Here is a 25,669-nt window from a genome sequence, read left to right as displayed (position 1 = left end):
ATGTGTAAATTGCAACAAAGTTGGCCATTTTTCTCGAATGTGTAAGGTTCCTCGCAAAATTGCAACTGTTGAAAATGTAGAACAGGTTTCTGATTCCAATGTTTGTGCTATTAGAAGTACCAAGAAAATTGTTCTTGCTATTGATTCTGAGACTACTGATGGTGGTCCATTATGCAAAATTACTATTGATGATGTTAATTTACAAGTGACTGTAGACTCTGGATCTGTTGTTACTCTCATCACTGATGAGCTATTTTATAAACATTGGAATCATATTCAACTTGATCCTCGGAATATACGCACCATTGCCTTTGGTGGACACAACATCGACATGTTGGGTTTTTCTCTGATAATATCAGATTCAAAGAAAGACTAATCTTCACAAAAATGTATGTGGCAAAGAAAGGATATAATATTTTGGGATGGAAAGACCAAGGAAAGTTCGGCATGATTTTAAAACCAGGCACCACTTGCCCCATCTCATTGGTTGATCTTCCCAATTCTAATCCTACCTTACAACAGCTATTACTTGATCATCACACTCTTTTTGAAGAAAGACTTGGTTTAATACATAATTTTGAACACAAAATGTTATTAAAAAAGGACGCAATACCAGTCATCCACAAAGCAAGAAACGTTTCTTTATCTATTAGAGACCAATTGAAACTACATTTGGAGAAGTTATGTTCTGAGAAAGTTATAGAACCAATTGACTCATCAGAGTGGATTTCTCCAATCGTCGTAGCCAAGAAAAAGGATACAAATGACATTAGGCTCTGCATAGACTCGAGATCCCTAAATAAGAACAATTTTATTGATTGATTCCCTCTTCCTAAAATACAAGAAACGCTAGCTCGTCTAGGTGATGCCAAATTCTTTTCTTGCATTGATCTAAGATCAGCATACCACCAAGTGGAGCTCGCTGAAGAATCCTGCTCCCTTACAGCATTCAACACCCCATTCTGTACTTTTCAATTTTTAAGAATGCCTTTCGGCCTTGCTTCGGCCGCTTTGGTCTTTCAAAAGTTGATGTTTAAACTTTTTGGTGAATCCCAAAATTTGTTCGCTTATCAAGATGATATTCTCATTTTTTCTAAAACGTCTGATGAACACATACAAATTTTACGTGATGTCCTAAATATTCTTGAGACTTAGGGCTTTACAGTAAAGAAAGAAAAGTGTAAATTTCTTCTTAATAGTATTGACTATCTAGGGCACCATATCTCAGAAGCTGGCATCCAACCTAAGTCTGATCTTGTCAAAGCAATCCTGGACAGCCCAGCACCTGTTAATAAGGATCAACTTCGATCCTTCCTTGGACTGTGCGAATATTATTCGTGATTCATTGATAGTTTTTCCTTGCAAACTGAACCGTTGAGGAAACGTCTTAGAAAAGGCGAAGAATTCACCTGGAGTGAAATTCAATCCTCAGCCTATTCCAATTTAAAAGAACTAATTTTAAAAGCGCCTGCTTTACATTCCTTTAGGGATGATGTTCAATCCATTCTTACTGTGGATGCCAGTGGTGTTGGTTTAGGTGCTGTCCTTACACAATTGATTGAAGGTACTGAGCACACCATAGGTTTCGCTTCTAGATCCCTTTCTCAACATGAACGAAACTATAGTACCATCGAAAGAGAAGCTTTGGCTTGTGTTTGGGCTGCCAGACATTTTGAGACTTTTCTTCGGGGAAGGAAGTTTCTATTGATTACCGATCACAAACCTCTTGTTTTTCTTCTATCAAAGGATGATCATGACAAACTTAGCCCTAGACTTGTTAGACTACTTTCCAAAATGTTTGAGTTTAATTTTTCCATTAAGCACATTCCTGGAGGGAAAAATACTCGTGCCGATTTTCTCTCTAGATGTCCCTTGCTTGAGGAGAATTCATCTGCCAATGTTGATGATATTGAATGTGTGGTTGGTTTAGTTGATGGTCTGGTGGTGTTAGAAGGAGCCATCACCTACCCTGAATGGATTCAATGTTCCAAAACAGACAACTTGCAGATTGCCATTAAACGTTTCAATATCAAAGGGTGGCCTGAAGAAAGAACTTTGTGTGAAGGCCTTTTCACAAAATAAAAGACGATCTTATCATTGAAGGTGATATCGTTTTGAGAGTTAACTTATTAATTCCTCCTGGGAAGCTCAGACTAAGACTTATTAATTTTGCTCACCAAGGTCATCTTGGAATGACTGGTACAAAAAAATGATTACGACTCTTTTATTGGTGGCCTGGCATGGATGTTGAGGTGGAAAATTTTGTTGGTCATTGTGTTAGTTGTACCATGTCTGAAAAATCATTAAAGGTGCATAATACACCCCTTTATCCCGTTGACTTTCCTAAAGGTCCATGGGAAAAATTAGGCATTGACTTCATTGGTCCCATGTATAATCTCCACACTAATTTAAGATATGCCTTAGTTGTTGTTGACTATTTCTGCAAATGGGTGGAATGTAAATTTCTTTCCCAACCCTCTACTACTGCTGTGGTTGACATGCTCCGTGATTTTTTCCGACGTGAAGGAGTCCCCAAAACATTGGTGTCGGACAATGGTGTCCAATTCAAATCTCACCTTGTGCTAAAGTTTCTGGAAAATTTGGGTGTTAAACATTTGACGGTTGCTCTCTATAGTCCCCAGGGTAATGGCATGGTAGAAAGGGTGAACAAAATGATTAAAGAAACGATTCAACTATCATCCTTACAAGGGGAGGTTATTCACGAAGCTGTACAAGAAAGACTTTGGAGTTATCATAACACTCCCCATTCTGTCACAGGTATTCCACCTTTTGTTCTTCTTAAAGGGCGTTATGGTTCCTCTAAACTCAGCCCCATCTGGGTTCTTGAACATACCAATTCTACAAGTAACATCCCTGATCTTAAACAAGTGCGTTCTTTTGTAGAAAAAGCTCAAAGTAAAATTAAATTGACGTATGACACAAACATGAAAGTTAAAGACCTTCAACTCCTTGTTGGAGATTTGGTTAAGATAAAGAGACCACTTGGCATAAAAGGTGGCAGATCTACATTTTTTCCTTTGACTCGCATTATTAAAGTCTCCAAATATGCAGTGTTAGTGGAAAATGGAAAATGCTGGAGCAAAAGAAATGTGGTCCTAGTAAAGAATAGTGTACATGCCAATTCTAACCTTGAAAATTCTTCTGGAGAAGATTTCTCCACTAACCTCAATTTGTCTGATCCCAAATAAACCATTGTACCTCATAATACAGGTTGTGGCGATACTGTTATTTCACAAGATTTTATCAATAATGATTCATCTGTTGTGAATAATTTTACTGATTTGTCCTTTTCGGGAAGAAGGGGGGAGGTCGGAATTGTCTTCTTCTTCTGATAATACAGCTATTTTCCCTAGGGAAAGCACAAGAATCACTTGTGCTCCTTACTATCTTAAAGATTACATTTTACATTGAATTCACTTCTTGTGTTTTTCACCTTTTCCTTCTTTCCTCTTTATTTTCTCTTTATTTCCTCTTTTATGTACTCTCCTTCATATTTCTCTTCTTCTTCTTTTCTCAGCTTTTCTTCTTTCCGTTTAAAGAGGGAAGATGTGTCGTGTTTACTTTTGGTTCATTTCTTAGAGTGGATATTAGAATCTTTACGGATTGTATTCTAAGTTCTAGCAGTGAGGTTCGGAGGTTCGGCAGTTGCGCTGAGACCTCCGGAGCTGACCGCTGCTCTTCATGAGGGCTGTGTGCTGTTTCAAATAAAGAAGACTTCCACTCTACTTCAGATGTTTTCTACATGATTTATTTAGAGTGCATCGGACCCCCTTTACAAAGCCCTCAGGATGTATTGGCCTATAGTCCTGTTTGCCTAAAGTACAACATCTGCACCCCTAACCTTAAGGGGTACCAAATGTGTGTGCAACCTTAGAACATACCAGCCTTGATCGCTCATGGAAATCATGGTAACAGATCTAAAACCCTTTTGTTTGGTTACTCATGCATTCCTAAAGAAATACACAAGAAATTTTCAGCAAGGATTTTCAAAGTTTATTGAAGCATTGTGATTCTTGTATAAAATTTGTGTGCTGTGGTAATCAGTACAATTAAACAAAGTAGCGTAGTTAGCATTATGAGAATAGTGAAAAAGATTAACAATTCCACCGCTGTGGTGAAGCAGTAAATATATGCTGGCATATAAATACTGTGTATAGTGTACTGATACCTAGCGCTCCCTAACCTAGTCTTGCCTAGGGTGGGAGAGCTGCCAAATCCCTGTAGGTAAGTGACATCAATCAGGCTGTCCGTCTTTGGTGTAGAACTGCACATCTCTCGTGTTGATTAACAGGAATCAGCTGAGCTGGAATTCCAGCATGCAGTGCCTTCGCAGCATCAGCTGAGTGCTCCTCTGCCTTAAACATGGAAGTGGTTCTGTATATATAATAAACGTAACCCAATTGGCCATGTCAAAACCCCAGCCTTGTGTATAAAAGAGAAGGTAACTTGATAAATATGAGCATGTAAATGGTGGTGTTCCTCACCAGGCCTATCCTGACCACGTGACATCACCTGTGTTACTTATTGTTGTACTACAATACCAGGGAGTCATGTGTGTGGAAGTTTATTGTGTTTAACCGAATGTGCTCTTCTTGTACTCTGTATGTGTTTTCTTTCTATCCGTTATTAATTAAACTGCAAGTAAGAGCTTAAAACGAGTCTCCAGTCTTTTCATAAAATTGCTAGTGATGCAGGACTTGGGCAATGGGAATTTTATTTCCTCTACACCGGATGGTTTCTTTGATTAGCGCAATATCAAAAACAACCAGTTCATCTCTCATTACACCAAAGGAGGTGCCTTTGAAACAACCTTGGACTGATGCACTTACCTTGATGCCGAACCTGAGTAAAACATTTTCTGAAAGGACACTTACAGTTGCACACGTCACATGATGGTAGCCTGTCCAGCACTACCACATCCCAGAGAGGCAAACTGTGCATCAGAGGCACAGTAAGAGAACAGCAGTGAGTTGATTCAGCTAACACTGGTCTTATCTTTCTGCTCTTTTATGTCTAATCAATGACACAGAGCCCTGAGATCTGCCACAGGAATGTTATTGATAACGCATATCATGACCTGCAGGGCTCTCATGATTTGCCATTCTCTCGCTTATTGGTCTATTAAATAGATTATAAAACTATTTACTGTTTCGTATGATATATGAATGTAATATATACAGACATTAACAGCCAATGCACAGAGGCCTCAGGCAAACTGAAATCCAAGGAGGAGCCGAGCACAATATGATTCTGACCAAACGTCCCATACATTCATATAGGGACAGACTCTGGAGGAATACATTGTACTCATAATCCAAGTATTATGATAATAATGTAATAGGAAAAAACATTTAAAAGCCATCAATGCATATATTATGTAATTCATCCACAAGAAACGGAAAGAAAGTACTTTCTAAAAAGGAGGAAAACAAACTATATTAGAATCCAGCAGAGAGAAACACACGTTTGTTCTTCTGAAAATAACACCACCGAGTAGTGTTTTGATTTAATGTTTATATTAAGTTCCTTAATTGACGTTCATTTTAATGGTTTTATATAGCACAGGATTGCATTTTATGTAGCTCTTGACCCTGACGCAAGGCAAGCCGTATGTGCACCAGTGGCGGCTAGTGACATTTGAAAGTGGTAAAGCATAAAGGTTGGGCATGATTTTTATATAGCAAGCGATATGAACAAGATCTATGGACAAACCTGGAGTGGGTCCAGGGGGAGTCCCTCTCTTGAGAAACAAATGAAAAAAAGATTGGCAAATGGTGAATTTTAAAGCATATGAATGTAGTGATAAAGCAAGGCTTATAAAGCAGTGGGATCGTATAGGCTTGAAATTTTAAACACATGAAAAACTGCCCCATATCTTCTTGCATTAATTTGTTCAACAGTTACTGTAATATGTAAATTGTTCTGCATGACAACTTTAGCACTTTAAAATGTATGCTTGCCCAGTGTCTTGCACTGCATGCAGCATTAACTTTGGAAAAATATGCTCTAACCAGAGTTCGAGAAGCACCCACAGATTCTAGCTGTAAACAGTCATATAGAAATATGTGCAGACAGGTCTTTAAGTGAGATGAAAAGAGTGGGTGCTCTCTATAAAGGAACATGCCACATACATTTCAGTGATTCCCACAGTGTGCCAGCAGACCAGTATTTTTCTCTGAGATGTAATTTTATCCAGATAAATGGCACAGCAACTGACATACGCCTAAAGCCTGTCAGTTCTTATAAATAATATTGGAAATGTTTAAATTCTGAAATAGTGAGTCTGTGAATTAAATAGCATTGAGGCCTGTGGAAGGAGTTTTGGCCTTCAATTATGTGTGCTTTATGTTAGATATGTATCCTCTTTTTCTCTGCATGTCTTGTCCATCTGCACATCTTCAACCCCTTCTCTTTCCTCTTCAGCATCCTCTTTTCACTCTTCCCTGAATGCCCTTCCTCGCATCTCTTTCACTTTACCGCCCCCAACATGCACTGCCCTCCCTCAAATGCAAGCACTTGAATTTGTCTTACTTTTGCCTTGCAAATATTTTGACATCAGTGTATCCCCTTCACACACAAATCCACAGAATTTAAGTTGCAAACGAGATACACAAACATTGTTCTGTGTGCTCTACAGAGAGTCCAACCCACTGACAGGCACTTTGTTTGGTTTTAGCCTGAGCACTCAATCAAAGCCCCTCATAAACAACTGCCATGGCTCAAGCTTCATAGTATGCACAGAAAAAACATACAGATAAACAACAACATTATAAAATGGTGCAGAATGCAAGATTAAGTAAAGCATGTAAAATAAGAGAGGAGCTAAATCGCTGAATTTCATTCCATCGATGTTTTTAACATTCATGTTTGGAAGTCAATCCATGTTTTTAGCATCAGTGTTAACTTAGGGGCATGTACACGGGGCCAGTTTTAATGCCATACATCATTGAACTGGCCACTGTAAGCACATGTTACACAGTAAGCAAATATCTCTCACTTTGGTCCTTACTCCGATATTTGGATCCACTTAGCAAGGGAACAAGAGTGAACCCTGCTCCTTATTTGGATCCATTTCACAAGGCAGCAAGTGTCGCAGCTCCGCTTCTAAATTAGCGAGTGATGTGCAGAGAGGGCCTGGGGTGTCACAGTGGGGGAGGTTAGAGGCAGGGCCGGCATTAGAGATTGTGGCGCCCTGTGCAACAATCTCTGTTGGCACCCCCTCTCCCCACCCGTCAAACTATGCATTTTTTTCTCTGGTGCAGTCTGTAATTTCACGGCTGTGTACCTGCATAATTTTCCATAGTCATAATTTGTGTTGGCCTATATGTGACCATTATTCTGTCTCCAGAGCTGTCAGCCATGTGCAGCTGGCAAGTGCTCCAACTCAACTCCTTAACACGTAGGGCAGTGGACATGGGTTGGATGATGGAGTGCGGGATGATGAGGGAACATGCAGGAAGGGGGGGTCCACTGGCCCATATGTAACCACTTCCGTCTCCTTCTACTTTCAGAGAGGCCAAGGATAAGATGAACATGCAATTTGATACCTTTTTTACCTAGTGACAGGCACTTACAACGACATACACTGATTTCAGTCTCAACTCCAGAGCTCTAAATCATGCCCCATCCTTAACATCTATTTACACTGTTAAATCGCACTATACAAGGATCGTTGCATGAAATCCAAAACTACAGAAACTCACCAGAGAAAAAGAAATACCCCTACAGGTTAGGGGTGCATACCATGCAACATGCTCTAAAATGAGTGAAATGTAAAACAGAACTGTGTGGCTGCCTTGAATTACATCAAGGGTTCTTACTGTCCTTACTGAGAACCCGATCAGAGTTTTTTATTTGTAAAGTTAAAGACTTCAAAATAAGACAACATAGAATCACATTTCAATGGCAGGCTGTATTTACTGTTAGTGCTTACCATCAGCAGGGCCCTTCCCTGCACACAGAACAGTCAGAAATTTAAAAGTAAATGCTTCTTTTCAAGATACAGGTCTATGACTCTAGCATGCCTCTTCTCCCTCCCCCTTTCAGTGTTTGAGTGGGATGGAACAGGATTGTAGTGGGGTCTACAAAAGGACCCTGGCCAAAGAAACCTAACAAGAAATCTGTTCCAAAAAGGTGAGGCCTGTTCAATTAATTCAGTGACTTTAAATATTTGAGTGCCACCTGTAAATTATTGTGTGCCTTACTGAGTTTTCCTAAATGTATCCAGATAGATCGCAGAGCAACAAACTTGTGCCTAAAACAAACCAGGCCTATTGGCTTTGCCAGTTCATATTAATAGTCTCACATAAATAAATAACAGTATGTGAATAATTAGAATTGAAAATCTATAAATTCTTAAAATATAAGACTTAATATAATATAGGACTACTCCAAGTTCTTTGGTAGGAGTTTCTTTTGAAGTAAATCATTTACTCCAGTTCTTCCTTCCGTACCATTTTTCTCTGCATTTTCTCATTCTGCTATATGCTTAGACCCTCTTATTTGCCACATCTTTCTGAAATCCTCTCTCAAATCTCCTTTCTCACCCTTTTCATTCAGACCTTTCGCATTAAATTCCTTGCGTCACCTACTCCACCATACCCCTGCACGTGCATGTACACACACACAAACACTCTCTCTCTCTCTCTCTGTCCCCCATCTAGAAATACAGAATTTTCTTTTACTTTTCGCTCAGTCTTAATTCCCACAACTGTGCACCTCCATCACCCACTTTTACATAAATTAGTCATTACTATCAGCACCAGAACTTACCTGGAACCTGCTGGGCCACGCCACGCCATTACCGCCGACACCGCCAAGAGTCAAGGAGACTACAGAGGACACGCCATCTTCCGCGTCGCCGCCCCGGGACTGCATTTCCCGGCAGCCTCAGCGGCGGCGCGACGTAGTGACGCCAGGAGGCGCCATAAATTACAGGGAGACCGGCGGAGCGGGGGGAGCTGCCAGAACTTACCTGGAACCTGCTGGGCCACGCCACGCCATTACCGCCGACACCGCCAAGAGTCAAGGAGACTACAGAGGACACGCCATCTTCCGCGTCGCCGCCCCGGGACTGCATTTCCCGGCAGCCTCAGCGGCGGCGCGACGTAGTGACGCCAGGAGGCGCCATAAATTACAGGGAGACCGGCGGAGCGGGGGGAGCTGCCAGAACTTACCTGGAACCTGCTGGGCCACGCCACGCCATTACCGCCGACACCGCCAAGAGTCAAGGAGACTACAGAGGACACGCCATCTTCCGCGCCGCCGCCCCGGGACTGCATTTCCCGGCAGCCTCAGCGGCGGCGCGACGTAGTGACGCCAGGAGGCGCCATAAATTACAGGGAGACCGGCGGAGCGGGGGGAGCTGCCAGAACTTACCTGGAACCTGCTGGGCCACGCCACGCCATTACCGCCGACACCGCCAAGAGTCAAGGAGACTACAGAGGACACGCCATCTTCCGCGTCGCCGCCCCGGGACTGCATTTCCCGGCAGCCTCAGCGGCGGCGCGACGTAGTGACGCCAGGAGGCGCCATAAATTACAGGGAGACCGGCGGAGCGGGGGGAGCTGCCAGAACTTACCTGGAACCTGCTGGGCCACGCCACGCCATTACCGCCGACACCGCCAAGAGTCAAGGAGACTACAGAGGACACGCCATCTTCCGCGTCGCCGCCCCGGGACTGCATTTCCCGGCAGCCTCAGCGGCGGCGCGACGTAGTGACGCCAGGAGGCGCCATAAATTACAGGGAGACCCGCTTCGCGGGACGCGCCGGGCTAAGCCCGGGCAAAGGGCGGGCCGTCTGTGGCCGTCCGGGGCAGGAGGAGGCAGGGCGGGGCCATCCCCCTGACATCGGACATCAGATCTCCTGCCGCTCCACAGGTATTGCCGTTGTATGCTATACTTACTGTTGCGCCCCTTGTGTACTGTTGTGGTGCTGTTTGGCTGAGACGGACTTGTGGTTATATTCCGGATCCTGTTGCGGGGGCTGCCAATTCCATGATGTCAGGTCCCAAGAAAAATAAGGTAGTCTTGGGGGCGGGCTCAATGAACAATTTTCTAGTCAAGAGGGTAACCAAGATCAACGAGGATAGAAGAGCTTCCTTGGGCAAAATAGATGATTTGGGTCATGCCCCCTCTCTAGCAATAACCGCTACATTGGAGGACTTCCCAGATGGCGATAGAATCACGGACTGTTTTTCACAAGAACATAGCGTGAACGAACTAATTTGTAATACAGTAGCTCCTATTGTCCAGGAGCAGGATAACGCAGCAATGGTCTCCATAATCAATGACACGTTACGCCCTGATTCTGAGGTAGATTCAGAAACATTGGAAGAAACTAGGGGCAAGAGACCAGTTAGATCTTGCAGAAGGCTTCAAAGTAAGAGGGGGGGTAAGACCTCCCAGAGGAGAAGGGTGGAAACTCATCGGCCAGAAAGACACAGTTCCCCCAAAACCAATTTAATTGTAGAGCCTATGAAGGATCCCAAGACTACTTTGAGCCTAGAACAGTTTGATCTGTTAATTGAACGTATTGAGGCTGTTGTAGACCTAAAACTTAAAGCCTGTATTGACCGTCTTACAGCCAAACTGGACACTGCAAATGCGGAAATTAAAAGACTTGGAGGTTTACTGGATCGACAGCTGGTTAAATCCTCTCAGGCGAATCCCTTACCCCCTCATAATAGTTTAGCAAACCTCGGGGTGACGGGTTGTAGTGTTACAAAAGTTCCCAACTCTTTACCTATGTTTCGTCCTGTTGATAGTTCAGACCATAATCTTACTGTCCCCTTAGTAACTCATCCCCCATCAACAGATGTGGATTCCGATCAGGCGAGGGGTCTGCAGAGACCTGGCATTAACATTAATGCTGTACAAAGTAGACGCGCTAATACTATTAATTTGCCCCCGGAATGCGCTCCATACGTCATCGTACTTGCAGACGTGCCACTACTCGGCCCAAGCAACTCAGAGCCGCAAGTGGAAGCGCACGAATCCCTTAAAAACAAAGTGGTGGCCTGGTTAGGCGCTAAGTGTGGTTTTCCTTCCAAACTTGCTGGTGATATAATCACGACAAGGAGAGTGAACTGGATTGGCCCATCAAGGACATTTTGTAGGGGGGACTGCGTGGTTGTGAATTTTAAATATCCACAACACGTGGCCACTGTCCTCCTGCGGGCAGCATCTCTGCTGGAGGAGAGCGACAGCATCCGTGTTCGCCCATTGGGGTATTTTTACAACAAGGCCAATTTTCCCTCCGCTTCGAGACCAAGACTTTATCCATTTACCCCGGTGGGGCCTAGTCGGGCGCAGCAATGTTCTTTGCAGTGCCGTGAAAATGCCACCTCATGGGGTCCCCCCATTTTTACGCACAATAGGTTTGATGTGCTCTCAGGTCTCGACCTCTGTGATTGACGGGAAGAGGGAGAGGGTACAGAGGTCGCCGCGGTTGCGGCTCGAACATCTATGGTCCACGTACCCTCTTCTGAGGTGGTCAAGAACAATTTACCTGAGATCGTTATTAGTGACATTGGGGGAACGGTTAGGCTGCTATCTTGGAACATTGCTGGTTTGCGGGCCAAGAAGGGAGACCCCAGCTGGGAAAGTTTTGTCAAGAGTTATGATGTTATTGCCTTGCAAGAGACTTGGGACTTGGAATGTGACTACTGGATAGATGGCTTTACATCTTTTTTTGTCCCTGCCTTGCCTTCCTCAGCTGGCCGGAATAAAGGAGGCCTTATGATGTTGGTTTCAGTGAATTTAAAAGGCAAACTGATTATGTTAGACTGTGCCTCCAAAACTTTTATCATTCTGGAGTTAACCACAGAGGATGGTGGTAAATTGTTGTTGGTTAACTGTTACAATGCCCCCAATAGTAATCCAGAATCCTCGCATTTTAATTGGTTATTAGATTTTTTAACTCTCTACGGAGACAAGCAAACCACTTTGTTTCGAATCATTTTAATGGGTGATTTTAATGTTCATTTGTGTTCTAAATGTGTTATGGTTGATATGGAGGGGCCAGGCAGTGTGTCACCCCCTCATTTAGAACACACACTGAATGGTCGAGCACTTGAAAATGTACTGCTGTTAAATGAGTTATTCGAAGCTGAATTTTCTGATACTACCACACGGGTTGCCACTTACACGGGCAGGGCTAGCGACTCGATTATTGACTTTATCTTTATTTCGAGATTCTTTCTTAATTATGTGATTACTTATAATGCTATTGATATGCCCATGAGTGATCACAACCCTGTCGGACTGGTGCTAACAAATAGTGCCTTATTGTCAAAATTGGTTGTTCTCCAGCAGACTATTTTGCCTTTAAAAGTAAAGGATCAGGGGAGAAGACTTAAATGGGAGGCGGTTGTACCAGAATTTTTTTTTGTAACTTTATCTAATTCAGTCGCAGATGAGTTAAGGGTGTGTGCTACTCCTCTAGCCGGGCACAATGATGTTATATCTTCATTTGAAGGTATTTGCAGGTTTGTGTCTAGCAGCCTTCTAGCCAAAGGGCAGGGGGACAAACAATATCAGGCAAAAGGCTGGTTTGATAAAAACTGTAGTAAAGCCCATAACCGCCTCAAAAAAGCCCTTAGTGCCCGCCCAAGGAACAAGGAGCTTGTGGCACGACTGAGGAAGGATTATAATACGGTCATTTCTCTACGTAAAAAAGAATTAAAAAGTAAAGCTTGGGAGGACCTAAGGGACAAAGCTACCCTAAAAAATAGTGCTGAATTCTGGACAATAATAAATTCTCCATTTCTGACAGGCGCCCAAAACTCAGTACAGGAATTAAACATCTCAGAAGTTGAGTGGCTGTCTCACTTTGAAAAAATATATGACAGCCACAGAGAGCTGGACCCTTTTATAATCCCTGTAACTGGTAGTCCAATGGAACCTGTGAGTTTTGAAACCTGTGAGGTACTTAGAGCCATAGAGGAGACAGCTGGGCGTAAGGCACCCGGCCCAGATGGAGTACCTGCAGATATGTACAGGGCAAACCCACTGTTTTGGGCAAATATTTTAACTAGAGTTTTTAACGCCGCCGCAATAGTGGGTTTCCCTGAGTCCTGGTCCCTCGCTACAATCGTCCCTATTTTTAAAAAAGGGCAGAGAGGAGACCCAAAATGTTATCGACCCATATCGCTTCTGGACTCCTCGGTCAAAATTTTAGGCAAGGTTGTTTTGGCGAGGATGTCCGCGTGGGCCAGGGGAAACAACATCTTATCCGAGGCTCAATTTGGCTTTAGGTCAGGGAGGAGTACTGAGGACCAATGCCTCAACCTCCACCTTATATTGTCCAAATACACTAAAGCAAAAGGGGGCAGCTTATCCCTGGGTTTTATGGACTTGTCCACAGCTTTTGATCTTGTTAATAGATCAAAACTGTGGGCAATGTTGTTGGAGATGGGCCTCGATAGCTCCCTGGTGCACTTTCTAGCGGAGCTTCACAAAGATCTGAGGGCCCGCATTAGAATGACCACCGATGGACAGTGCACCGAGAGTTTTAGATCCACTAGAGGGGTCCGCCAGGGGTGTATCCTGGCTCCAATGTTGTTTACGCTCTATGTGAACTCTTTGGAGGGTTACCTAACGTCCGTTACAAAAGATTTTCCTTGCATGGGGGGTGCACCAATCCCGGTGCTCCTCTATGCAGATGACGCGGTACTCATAGCTAGGACCCCAGTTGCCCTACAAAAGTTATTAGACGCCTTTTGTAATTTTATGAGTAGTCTCGATCTGGTGATTAATAAAAGTAAATCACATACCATGTCTGTCGGACGTGGCATGCGTAAAGAAAAATCCTTTTTCTGTGACGGAGAGGTGATTACTAGTGTTAAGGTCTTCACCTATCTGGGTGTGATCTTTGATCAGAGGGGATCTTGGACAGCGCAGGTAACATCTAAAATTAATGCGGTAAGAAGTTCGTACGGTGCAATTTTGGGTTTTGCAAAGAGATTGGGGGGGAAACCTATGGAGGCCATTATGGCCATCTATAAAGCCAAGACTATTGCTATTGCTAGATATGGTGCAGCTGTCTGGGGTTACGTTAACGTCATAGATATCCAGACAGAGGAAAATCAATTTTTTCGTTCATTGCTGGGGTTACCCCAGTCAACTGCTACCTTCTCAGTACACTTAGAGCTGGGAATGGGTTACATTTTAGACATTTTAAATCTAGCCCCACTTTTGATGTGGATAAAGCTTTGGCTTAACCCCAACCTTAGCCTAAATCACCGGATCATCAAAGATTGCCTCCAACTTGATCACAGAAGGGATATTCAGTGGCTGTCATATATCGAAACTATGACAGCTTTTTTGGGTCGCCCTGAAATTTTTAGTTGCCCTGAAGCCTTGTGTAGAGCTGACTTACAATGGGTGAAAATAAATTTTTTGAGAATTCGCACAGCTGAGCGTGAAGCCCGCGATTTATGCAAACCCTCTGTGAGGGCTCACGTTCTGATATCCCCTTCTTGTGTGCTGGCCCCTTATTTAACCATGGTAATTAATCCTTTCCATAGATGGCTTTTATCCAAATTTCGGTTTAACCAAATTTATACAGTGCTGTGGGATGTGAAAGACTGGTGCAAGCTGGAGGAATCGGCCCCATGCAAATGTGATGGTTTCTCTATTCAGGATAACGCCCACTTTTTGTTTTTTTAGTTCCTTCTATCATGAACCGCGTATAAAATACCGAAAATCTATTCTGAAGGACTTGGGATTTATCCAGTACAAGCCTGCACTGTTTTATTTACAAATGTTGCTCTCTCCTCTTATTATGTATTGCACTGCTAGTTTTTTAGCCGCATCTGTGAGATGCAAGAGAACAAGGCTTAGTTTGGAAGAACAATAGGAATTTGGACCCAGCTATATCGCCCAGTTGAGTGCTTTTTAATCTATTTTATGTATCTATCGCCCTTTTAACCTGCTTTTTAACCTATAAACTGTTTAATATTGTATTAATCTTATCAATTGTTTTATAGATGAACTTTTGATTTTTGCTGTAGTATGCTTTTATGATTTTAATTAATCAAATAAAGTGGAATTTGACTTGACTTGACTTGACTATCAGCACACAAGTAAACATTGCTCTGATCTACTGACACGCACTGTGAAGTCACTCGTACCTCCTTCAAGTCATACCCTGAAATCACGCAGACACCTAGAAGTGACTCAATTCAGCTTATACGTGATAAGAGTAATTTGAGACATAAAAAACACTACAAAAACACACATCTATAAAAGGCAAACATTGTAGAAGATGAAAAATAACTAAACCCTAAGCAGGGACTGCCCCGCTGCCATGGATTACATTAAGAGTTATTACAATATTGAGAAACAGATTGGTGTTTTAGAGAGCAAAAAGAATGACTTGAACATATTGCCGAAAATAGACTTGTTTGAAAGTCATTTTCTTAAAAACTGTGGCTCTCCTGATCGTTTTTCTCAAGGCAAAAAAATCCCCCATGGTAATGTTGCAGCCACAAGGGCCTCCTGCTCCCATGGCAGGCCTGTGACACCTCTGCCCCTCTTCCACACAGAATTTGCATTCCATGCTGCGCATCAAGAAAAAGAAAAGCAAGCGCTCGTATTTTTAAATAACAAACTGCTTTCATAATCTTTCTCCTGGTGTGAGGAGTGGCACGAACGCTCCCACACAGCCTCTAAGCTCAAGGTCAGAAATATGCGCGAGCAGGCGCCCAACCTGAACTCGCCACCCGGTGCGGTTGCACCGGTCACACCGCCCTAAAGTCGGCCCTGGTTAGAGTGATGAGGGGACTCAGCCCAATATACAGAACACAGCATTATCTTGCAATCACTTGCTGATAACAAGGCACCAGAACAGAAGTGCTTGCATCCACTCTCACGTATGGCGAAACAGTGGGATCTACGTCTTTGAATGATGGACGTCAGAAATCACGCAGGGATGAAGTCTCCTATGCCCGAAACCATGAGTGTCACTGGTCTACAGTGTACATACAACCCGAGACCCCAATGGCAATGAAGGGCTTTAAAACAGAAAGCCCTGCGTCGTGTGTCAGTTAAGAAAGTTGATTTACTGCCTGGCTTCCATCTCCTGCTTTAGAGCAAGGTGGGACAGGCAACCTGAAACAGACAACCCACACTTAAATACATCAATGTATTTAGAGATACGATTGTATCTCTAAATAAATTGATCTATTTCATATTTTTTAATGTAAATGTGTAAGAATTTTCAGATGCCAGTGCATGCGCATTTCTCACAAGAAATGCGCATGCGCGGGCGTCCGCACATGCGCATTTGTCACAAGAAGTTGAAAACGAGGAAGAGGGAGCCCCGGAGACGCCGCGCTTCAGGTAAGTCTCTTCACTTTTAATTATTTAACATGCAAGATTTGATTTAAAAGGAGGGCGTGCGGGAGGCGGGTGGCGGGCGGCAGGCTGCTACGCTTCGCCCTGGCGTGTGCGTAGCGCTTGCCTGCTCCGCCTACTTCGAAAACTGCGAAGCAGGCAGCGCTACGTACACTACGTGGGCGAAGCGTAGTGTAACGCCCAGGGTTAGTTCTTAGTGCTCTGTGAAAACTGTGATGGGATGAGGTAGCCTTCAGGTTTGGAAGTAACAGATGACAGAGATGGAGCCGGTACCTACCTGTAATAGCGATTAAGTGACGTAACTGGACTAACGGACCTATTTATTGGGTCCCCTAAACTCAAGGGTTTTTGTGTGCATTCACCCATGTTTTTTTATATTGATTAGGCCCCCTAACTACGTGGGCTACATATAATAAATGCTGGTGATGACCAGGTGGGGCCAAGGAGACCACCTGCGCCTGAACCAAGTGATGGTTCCCCTCTGGCTCCAAGTGTCTTAATACCAGGCTGCACACCCTTGTACACTGTGGCTGCACTCCACTCAGTGCCCCCTCCACCATTTGAGGGCACCAATATTACACTGCCAACGAGGGTGCCCGTGTTGTCCACTCCGGTGTGCTCACAGCATGCCCCATTGTGCGGCATCTGTTGGAGTGCACGGTGCTCATGCCACGAGGGGTTGGGTGGCTTGGCTTTGCCCCCTGCAGCTCTGCAGTGCGGAGCCTATGTTGGCCTGATGTTCTGGACCACATGTGCCACCCTGCCATGCATTGGAAGCTGCTGGTGCCACCGTGTGGGACTCTCCCCAGCGCTCCGTAATTCGGCCTGACGACTTCTGCAGGAGCCCGGCTATAGCGATGGAGTTGACTCCTCGAGGGTGCTCTGGAGTCCATCATGCGCCCCCTGCTGGCCACATCCAGGTGGGTCAAGGGACCTCTTTCGCTTGTTGATAGAGGAAATGCCTCTAATTCAACACACTTTACCTGCACATTCTGCAGGCTGCCGACAGGCAAGTCCATTGCAATGCTCTATGCACACAGGCCCAGGGTATCAGCAGGCCTGCTCTACTCCTCCCGCTCAGCTGCTGCATAGCTCATGTGTGCTACCCACAGATTGCCACCCCCATTCAGCACAAAGGGAGGAAAAGAACACTTATCCACAATGCACAACAGAACCAGCTAGGACTACCACAGTGTCTGAGTGTATTTCCCCACGCAATACTCCTGCCATGGTCACCATTCTGTCCATTGAACCTTTTGTCATTGAGGGTACTCCATCAGCGCAAGCACCCAGATGAAGGGACTGGGTTGAAAGAGTGTTCTTGTTCTTTGAGGTTTTAAAGTGGAGGATGAGCAGAGGAGGGCAATGATCCTTCACCTCAGAGGCAAGGATGTGCACAAAACTTGCAGGGTGCAGAATGTTAAACATTTTATGAAGGACTGTTGATCAAGTAAAGGGCGGGTCCCTAGCTCAGCAGTCAATGCTGTTCCAGAAGTACTAGAGCGCAACAGCAACATGGTTGATGATGACAGCGAGGAGCATACCATCCATTCCATCTTCACCATTGACGCTGCATCCCAGACACCACGTCGTCTATCTCAGTGCCAAATACATGTCGGCACTCGCCCGACATTAGCCGTCCTGGACACTGGGGTATCCATAAACAGGTGTATGATGGAACCTCGCAGGCATTTAACCGCAAGCCTTTACTATGCAGTCAATAGCCTGTGTGCAATGTTACCACACGTTACTTTAGCTTGCAAGTCATCACAACTACTTACTTTAGGGAGCACTGCACTTTGGAATAGTATAAACTACTACTCCAACTCCAATCTATGCAACAGTAGAGAAGGCGTTGGACTTAAAAATCCAACACCAATCCAGCAACGTGCCCGCTGCAGCAAGTCGTTGTAACGACTTGCGTGCTAAAGTAACGTGTGGTAATGTCGGAACCGGGTACCAACCTCGTTGTAAAGGCTGGTCGTGGTAAAGACCGGATGGTAAATGATGTTTCCCCCATAAACATAATGCCAGCTAGATATAATAAATACTGGTGATGGCCAGGCGGGGCCAAGGAGACCACCAGCACCTGAACCAAGTGCCGGTACCAGCCGCAGACCATGCAGGGAAGATTTGTAGGACCGGGGCTGAAAGGGTGGATTTGGACGGACGATGACGAGGGAAAATTAATTATTTATTACATTTTTCCTCGTCTTCGTCTATTGAAATTCCCCCCACCAGGCTCCACCGATCTTACCTGCACGGGCCGCGGCTGGACGGTACCCATCTGGCTCCGAGTGTCTTAAATGAGGCAGCGCGCCTGCATACACTGTGGCTGCCCTACACTTGGCACCCTTGCCTACACCATCTGAGGGCGCCGATGTGACCCTACTCTCTCTCCATAGCACAATCATGGAAAAAGGTCCCCCTCCTTAGCATGAATGCCCGCAAATAAATACACACCACACAAGTTTATACTTGGGAAAAAACTGGTGCAGGTTTATTACATACAACGTTATGTAATCTGGTGGGTTAGCTTACGGGCTATCCAAGGGCAGGCAGCCTTCTCGCCACCTGCCTGCCTGATGAACCTAGCAGCACCGTGGTGAACCACTTTGTACTGCACCTTCTGGTGATCCCCTTCCCGGATCACCTGACCCTTGGTCCATTATACTCACGCCCCTTTCGGGGCGCAGCGTAGCTAGGCAAGCCCCCGGTTGCTCAGGCCCACAACCGCCTAAAGGACTAACGGGGCGCCAACATAGATTCCATGAACCTCCCATGAGGCTCCTGGGGTTCGGCTCTGGCACCCCTATGTGCCGCGCAGAGGTACCGTTCTGTACCCATTTGCTTCCAGATCGCCCTGTAACTCCGCCACAGCCCTGGAGGCGGCCAACTGTCGCCGCCAGGGCCCCCCACCAATCGCTCTAGTCTTTACCTGCAACCCTTTTGTGCTAGCGCCTCCTGCAAGTCTAACAAGAACAAGTCCATCCCCACTGGAGGGAGGTGTACCCCATCTGCCTCAAAGTATCTCTTGACCCTCTCCTGAATCATTTTGTGTCTGATGAATCCCAGGCCCCTCTGCTGAGTGAACTTTCGCATGGAGCTGTTCACCCGTCTCCTGGACCGCTCCACAGCCTCGCCAGACTTCGCCCCCTGCCAGACTCTCCGTGGCACAATCTCTGTCCACCAGAGCTCGCACTGACCCAAGCGCTTGCTAAGTTCCCCCAAGTCAGTTTTCATGGCATGCAGGAGCAAAGTCCTCCAAGAGGTAGTAAGGTCATTGTCCCCAAGGTGGATCACCAAAAAATTAGGAGGGGCACCCAGCGCTGCTAGCGAGTGCTGCAGTCTGTTCATGAGGCTGCTCCATCTCATCCCTGGAAAGCCCAACCATTCAAACTTTGTCCGCGAGAATTGATGCATCCAGTTCCTGATCGATGCCCAACGGGCCAACCGGGAGATGGCAGAGTGCCCAATGACCCATACTCGTGACCCTGATGAAACAAAGGACACGTTTCAACTCAAAATGTTTATTAATCACAAACAATATGCCATTGCACTTAAATCCACAAAACACATAAAACCATGTGGCACACAACACTGCACACTACAGCACTATTTACACTAAACAGCTGCCTTCAAGGGCGGATATAGCGTTTGTAACACTGGGACTCCCAGCGCCCCACTTTTTGCACACCTTCAGGTTCCATGCCTGATGTGAATGCAGTGGTGGCTGCCCCAATCCTGAAAGAGTGGCTTAAATATTTTCTCTCTGCCTGGAGGAGGCCGGCCCTGGACAAGCAAGCCCCCATTACACGCTCCACCTGGAATTTGGTTTGAGGAACCAGGTCGGTGTCAATAAGTAACCAGGTGCTACTGGGCGAAGTGATATGTACTCCCGGACCTTGGAAACCGGGCAGTATCTGGGGTCTCCCAAAGGCATTAACTCCACCTCCACCCCCTTCCCTTTCTGGTCTGTTTTCGATCTCCTGAGGTGGATAGTCAACTTACCCTCCAACCCAATATCCAATATGCCCAAAGCGTCTCCTGACCTATCTGTTTTGGACTGGGCCACTAACTCACTGATACGGAACACTCCATAAAACGCCAAGCAGAAAGTGGCGGAAAAGAGGGAAGTCTCATTGGGCGAGTGGGTAACTGTTCCTAGGACGTCTAACATAGCCTGCAGGATGTGGAAGGTGATGGGGGACCTGCTATCTGGAACCCGGGGCTCGTCTCTGAACCACCCTTTCAGTGCCGCCCTAATGACAAAGGACTTGGCTGGGTCCTGTCCTCCCCTCAGCTTAACATTGTGGCTGACCGCCGCTAAATGCCCACAAACCCATGAGTGGCTCTTCCCTTCTTTTTTAGCCCATACCACAAACGCCTGTACCTTGCCCTCCATGGGTTGCCCGGACAGTCCCAAGGCATCCGCCACTTTGTTGAAGGAGGTCATGTGGGGCAGGTATCTTTCCTAGTACCAGGGGCCAAGGCCTGTTCCCCCAAGACTCTCAACTGTTGTTCCACTCCAAGATCCTCCAGAGGGTTGCCGAGAAGGGGGTCATCTGCGCTTTCGCCTGCGGCCAGCCTCCCGGAAACGGAGCCACTGAAAACGAGAGAGAGCGTCAGCTGCCACATTCTTGACCCCCTCGACGTGTCTAGCCCTACACTCAAAGTTTCCGTGCAGGCTCCCTCTGGCGAGTTCCCTGAGCAAGCAGAGCACCAGCAGGCACTTGGCTGTCTGCCCGTTGATGGCCTGTACCACCGCCATGTTGTCAGACCAGAATAGGACCTTTCTGTCTGACAGGATCTCGGGCCACAGGTGGAGTGATATGACAATGGGGAAAGTTCCAAAACTGTGATCTTGGCAGTGATGCCGAGCTTGCGCCAGGCATGGGCCATGCCTGTGCGCACCACTCCTCGCCCAGGATTGCCCCAAAACCCTCCCTCCCAGATGCATCCGTGAAAAGGCTGAGCTCGGGACTGTCCGCACAGGGAGCCCTCCAGATGACTGTCCCATTGAAGTGGGACAGGAACTCCCCACACATGACCAGGTCCTTCTTCAAGCCTGCCGCCAACTTAACCAGGTGGTGTTTCTTAGACAAATTTGCTGTGGCCCTGGCTAATCTCCTGGCGAACACTCTTCCCACCGGGATGACTCTGGCTGCAAAGTTGAGCTTGCCCAAGAGGCTTTGGATGCCCAAAAAGGTGAGAACCTGCGCAGGACCCTCCATCTTACCAGGTGCTAACGGCACCCCAAGGTGTCGTGCCAAGTCCTGAAAGCATTGTAGCCCCCTGCTGCACTCCTGTGTACCCGCACCCCCGATGAACAAGAAATCATCAAGGTAGTGGGTCACCCCTTCTACGTTAAATCTCCCTGAGAGTGCCCACTGCAGGAATGAGCTGAAGGCCTCAAAGTAGGCACACGACACCGCACACCCCATTGGCATACACTTGTCGTAGAAGAATTCCCCTTGCCACTTGAATCCAAGAAGGTGCTGACTCTCTGGGTGGACTGGGAGTAGGCGGAAAGTGGACTCGATGTCAGCCTTGGCCAACCACGCTCCCCTGCCCGCCCTCCTGACCATGTCAACTGCCATGTCGAGCGAACAGTAAGAGACCGAGCAAGAACCCTTCTCCAGCCAGTGGTTCACTGAATCCCCATCTGGGTATGACAGGTGATGGATCAACCTGAAAGCCCCAGGCTCCTTCTTAGGAACCACCCCCAAGTGAAAGACCACAAAGTTCAGAAGAGGGGGTTGCAGGAAGGGGCCCGCACCCTCCCAAGGGCCGCTTCCTTCTTAATCTTTGCCCCTATGACTTCGGGATGTCCCTGGCGGACCTGAGGTTCTTAGAATCCCTGTTGACCAGGGGCCCTCGATAGGGAATTCTGCAGCCTTCCAAAAACCTGTGGGCTAGAGACATTCTATCCTTAGCATTAGGGTAATCCCTTAATAGAGGTAGCAGGTTGGAGATGACAATGGGGGACGGACCTTTGCCCTGGCGGTCCCCGGTAGGGGAACCCCGGGGGGGGGCATGCCGGGCTGTTCAGAGAGGAAAGGGGGTGAAGGACCTGGGCAAGGAAGGCCGGGCCAGAGGCCTACTTGTCGTGTTGGGCCGGCACTCAGGCGTGCTTGCGCTTGTCGCAAGAGGTGGCCAAGTGTGAAGAGCCGCACTTGCTGCAGGTGTGGGAGAATCGACAGGCCTTGCTCCAGAATCATGCCCCTGCGTTAAACAGCCTGCACGTCCCTCTGAAGACTCTTCTCAGTCCCTGCTTCTGCCCCCCACTACGGCCTCCCCGAAAGGGCTGCTTAAACTGACCCTCCTTGTCCTGCCTCTGGCCCTTGCTCATCTCCCCCTTCTTCACATTAGTGTTAGACTTCTTGCCGGCCTCAACCCTGCCCTTGCCGATGTGCTGTACCCAGAGACGCACCTCCAACTGGTCCCACCCCATTTCCGGGCATATGGCCATCTTTTTCCTGAACTCACAGTCGTACCTGTACCAGCCCATCCCGCTGTTAGTCTCCACCTCATCGGTGATGATGCCGGCATATTGGAACAAACCAGGCCCTTTTTCGGGGTATTGCTCCATCACCACCGCTGCCAGGATAGCGAAGGTCTGCCCCCATTTCTTAATTGTTTTCTCCCGCCATGCCTGGAAGCGAACCTTCTTGTCCTCTTCCTTGCCACCCATTCTCCTGGTGTCCACCCCTTCTGCCCCGTGCATCAGCAGCGTAAAAATATCGATGAACTCCCTCCTCCATATTCCTTCTTCATTGCTGGCAGCCTGGATTGGGAGTGGTCCCCCCTAACGCTCCGGCTCCCGTAGGAGTGCTGTATGTACTCAACTGTCCCGGGCTCTGGCACTGTGACCCCCTGCTGCAGGCTGCCATGTGGCAACTCTGCTTGTTGACTGCCCCCTTGCCTCCACCCCAAACGTGCGTGACCGAGGGACCACCCAGTGCCTGCGCGGGTGGTGCTGATCTAGCTACCCTCACGCCACTGTTCGCTATGTTGACCACGCTGGGGTTTCTAGCAGCCAGGAGGCCAGCTCTGACCTCCGTCATGAAGTTCGATAACGTGTCTGTGATCTTACCCAGGTCGTCACGTGTGGCAAAGTTCGGCGACGGCGTTGTGTTGACCAGAGGTGCCACCGGCCCGGCTGCGGGTGGCAGTGGTGCATCGGCAACCGGCAAGGCCACAGTCTGCGCATTGCCCTTGGTCCGGCTCTTGGCTTGCAGCGGGTCTGCTAGGAAGTCCTTAACTGTGGGCCTGCGAACCCTCTTAGATCTGTCGGGACCGTTCTCCTCAGCGGGTTCCTGACCCGTGCATGGAGCAGGCATGGCGATACCAGAGTCGTCCGGACTATGCGCCATCAATGGCTCAGTGGCCCAAGCCACTCCTTTAGCCCTGACCATCTCCATAACGGCCGACAACTGCGCATCTTGGGAGGTTCCTGGCTGGGAATCCTCAACCGGGGACATCAGCGAGAAAAGCGGAGGGGATCCCTGGCTATTCATCCGGACGGTTCGGCGACAGCCCTCCTGGAAAAGAAATCAAACTGTAAGCAATACACCTAGCTGCTGGTGCTGGTTCAACATTCCTGTCCTGGCCCTCAACGCTCGATCCCAATCCCTCGACCCCTTACTTACTTCCTGTTAGTTGCTACGCTCTTATCCAGACGATGCTGGTGTTGTCGTGGGGCTTGGGGAGGATCTTGATGAACCCTGCATGCGGATGATGGAGAAAATTGTAAACCATTAAACACCCATAATCTGCCGGGCGCTGGCACGGCTCCAATTCCCTGTCTGCCCATCTTGTCCCCCTTCCCCCCTTCACTGGTGAGGCTCTTGCATCGCACCCCACCTTGCACCTTCGGCCGTGCTCCCCCGCGTGCATTACCTCTGAAAACACCTCTAGCAAGAGGGCTTGTGCTGCACCCTGCACATCGGCAAGCGTCCGGAAGCACGAGTCGTGGCTGAAAAACAAAACAGCGCGGCGTAAGATAAAAGGTTAAACTTATTCCTCATCATTACTTGCGTCATCCCGGGTGGGCGGTTTGGTGACAACTGGCCAGGTGAACATGCAAACACTAGACCTGTTGAGTGGACGCACACAGCCTGCGCTGCACTGGGTGGCGTCTAAACGCCCCTCGTGCTACCTTGCTCCTCGCAGCTCTTACCCTTTACCTGCTTGTGCGTTTCCTAGCGAATCCTTAGGAAGGGGGGCGTATCATCAGTCCCTTGCCTGCATAGACAAACAAATCAACATTAATACATTCGCACCGAACCTGTGCTGTCGCTTTCGAGGCATTACGGCAACATCATCCGCAAGGTGCACTGTAATTCCCCTTTAACAAGCTCTCAGTATTTCCCGCATACTCCCGCGCGCGCGCCGGTGTATGGACTTAATAGTCTGGTGTGTCTTGCGGGGTCTCCCAAGTCGGCGCGAATCCGTCATGTTCTCCCTGAGGGGGTTTTGGACAGACCTTACACCCATGCCCACATTGGTTGCAAGAGCCCACACTGGTGGTTACGAGGTGTAAGGCTCCACCGGTGAAGCCGGGTCCGACATGGCGCCTCAGGTAGAGGGATGAGCCTGCCGGAGGATGCGCTTGGAGGCGGTAGAACCCACTCACTACACTGTGCCCCCCATTGTGGACAGTGACCGGTAAGGCAGGTTACGTGTGTGAACCCCGGCACGTGATGTGGAGGTCAACCCGCCGCGAGGTGCAACCAACCCCACCCCAGACCCAGCGGAGCCGGCTGGTGTCACCCTGAAATTTGCATGCGTGCAAACGAAGCCGCAGCTGTAGCAGCAGGTGTCGCTCGCTGCATGCAGGACCAGCAGTGTGAGAAGGGTGACGCAGACTTGTGATATCGGTGCACCGAGGGAAATCGCTGATATTTGCTACGTTTTTTTTTCTTTCTGTTATTGCATCTCTATATGGCGCGAAATCGTCCCGAAGGTATTGAAGCGCTCTGCGCGAGCCCCGTATCTACATTACACATTCAGGCACGGGGAGACAATTGGTTTGCCCAGCATCACAGGATGTGAGCGCGACCCCGAGGCTCGGACCCTGGTTTCCCGCCCAAATTCATCAGTCTAGCCAATGGACCACACCCCCTCCCGGTGCTGCTCTGACAGGGGGGGTTGCAGGCCACGGCAGAACTAAACGGCGGAAGCGCTGAGCATCAGCGTGGGTGTTTCTTGCACAAGGAGAGTGAGGGTAATTGGGCACAGACACCGGAAATTGTATGCGTACCCTTGAGCGTGCGCGAACATAACA

The 25,669-nt window shown here is 47.4% G+C and overlaps 1 long non-coding RNA gene across 1 annotated transcript in view; it reads left to right on the top strand.

Moving 5' to 3' along the window:
- LOC146863828 (uncharacterized) overlaps positions 1 to 25,669 on the top strand; it is a 45,121-nt gene that overhangs the window by 932 nt on the left and 18,520 nt on the right. The gene's annotated exons all lie outside the window — the stretch shown is intronic.

The sequence above is a fragment of the Triturus cristatus genome, chromosome 2_1 (genome assembly GCF_964204655.1).
Source record: "Triturus cristatus chromosome 2_1, aTriCri1.1, whole genome shotgun sequence".
In the NCBI taxonomy this organism is placed as follows: Eukaryota; Metazoa; Chordata; class Amphibia; order Caudata; family Salamandridae; genus Triturus; species Triturus cristatus.
The sequence above is the reverse complement of the archived record's forward strand: the minus strand, read 5'-3'. Positions and strand labels throughout refer to the sequence as shown.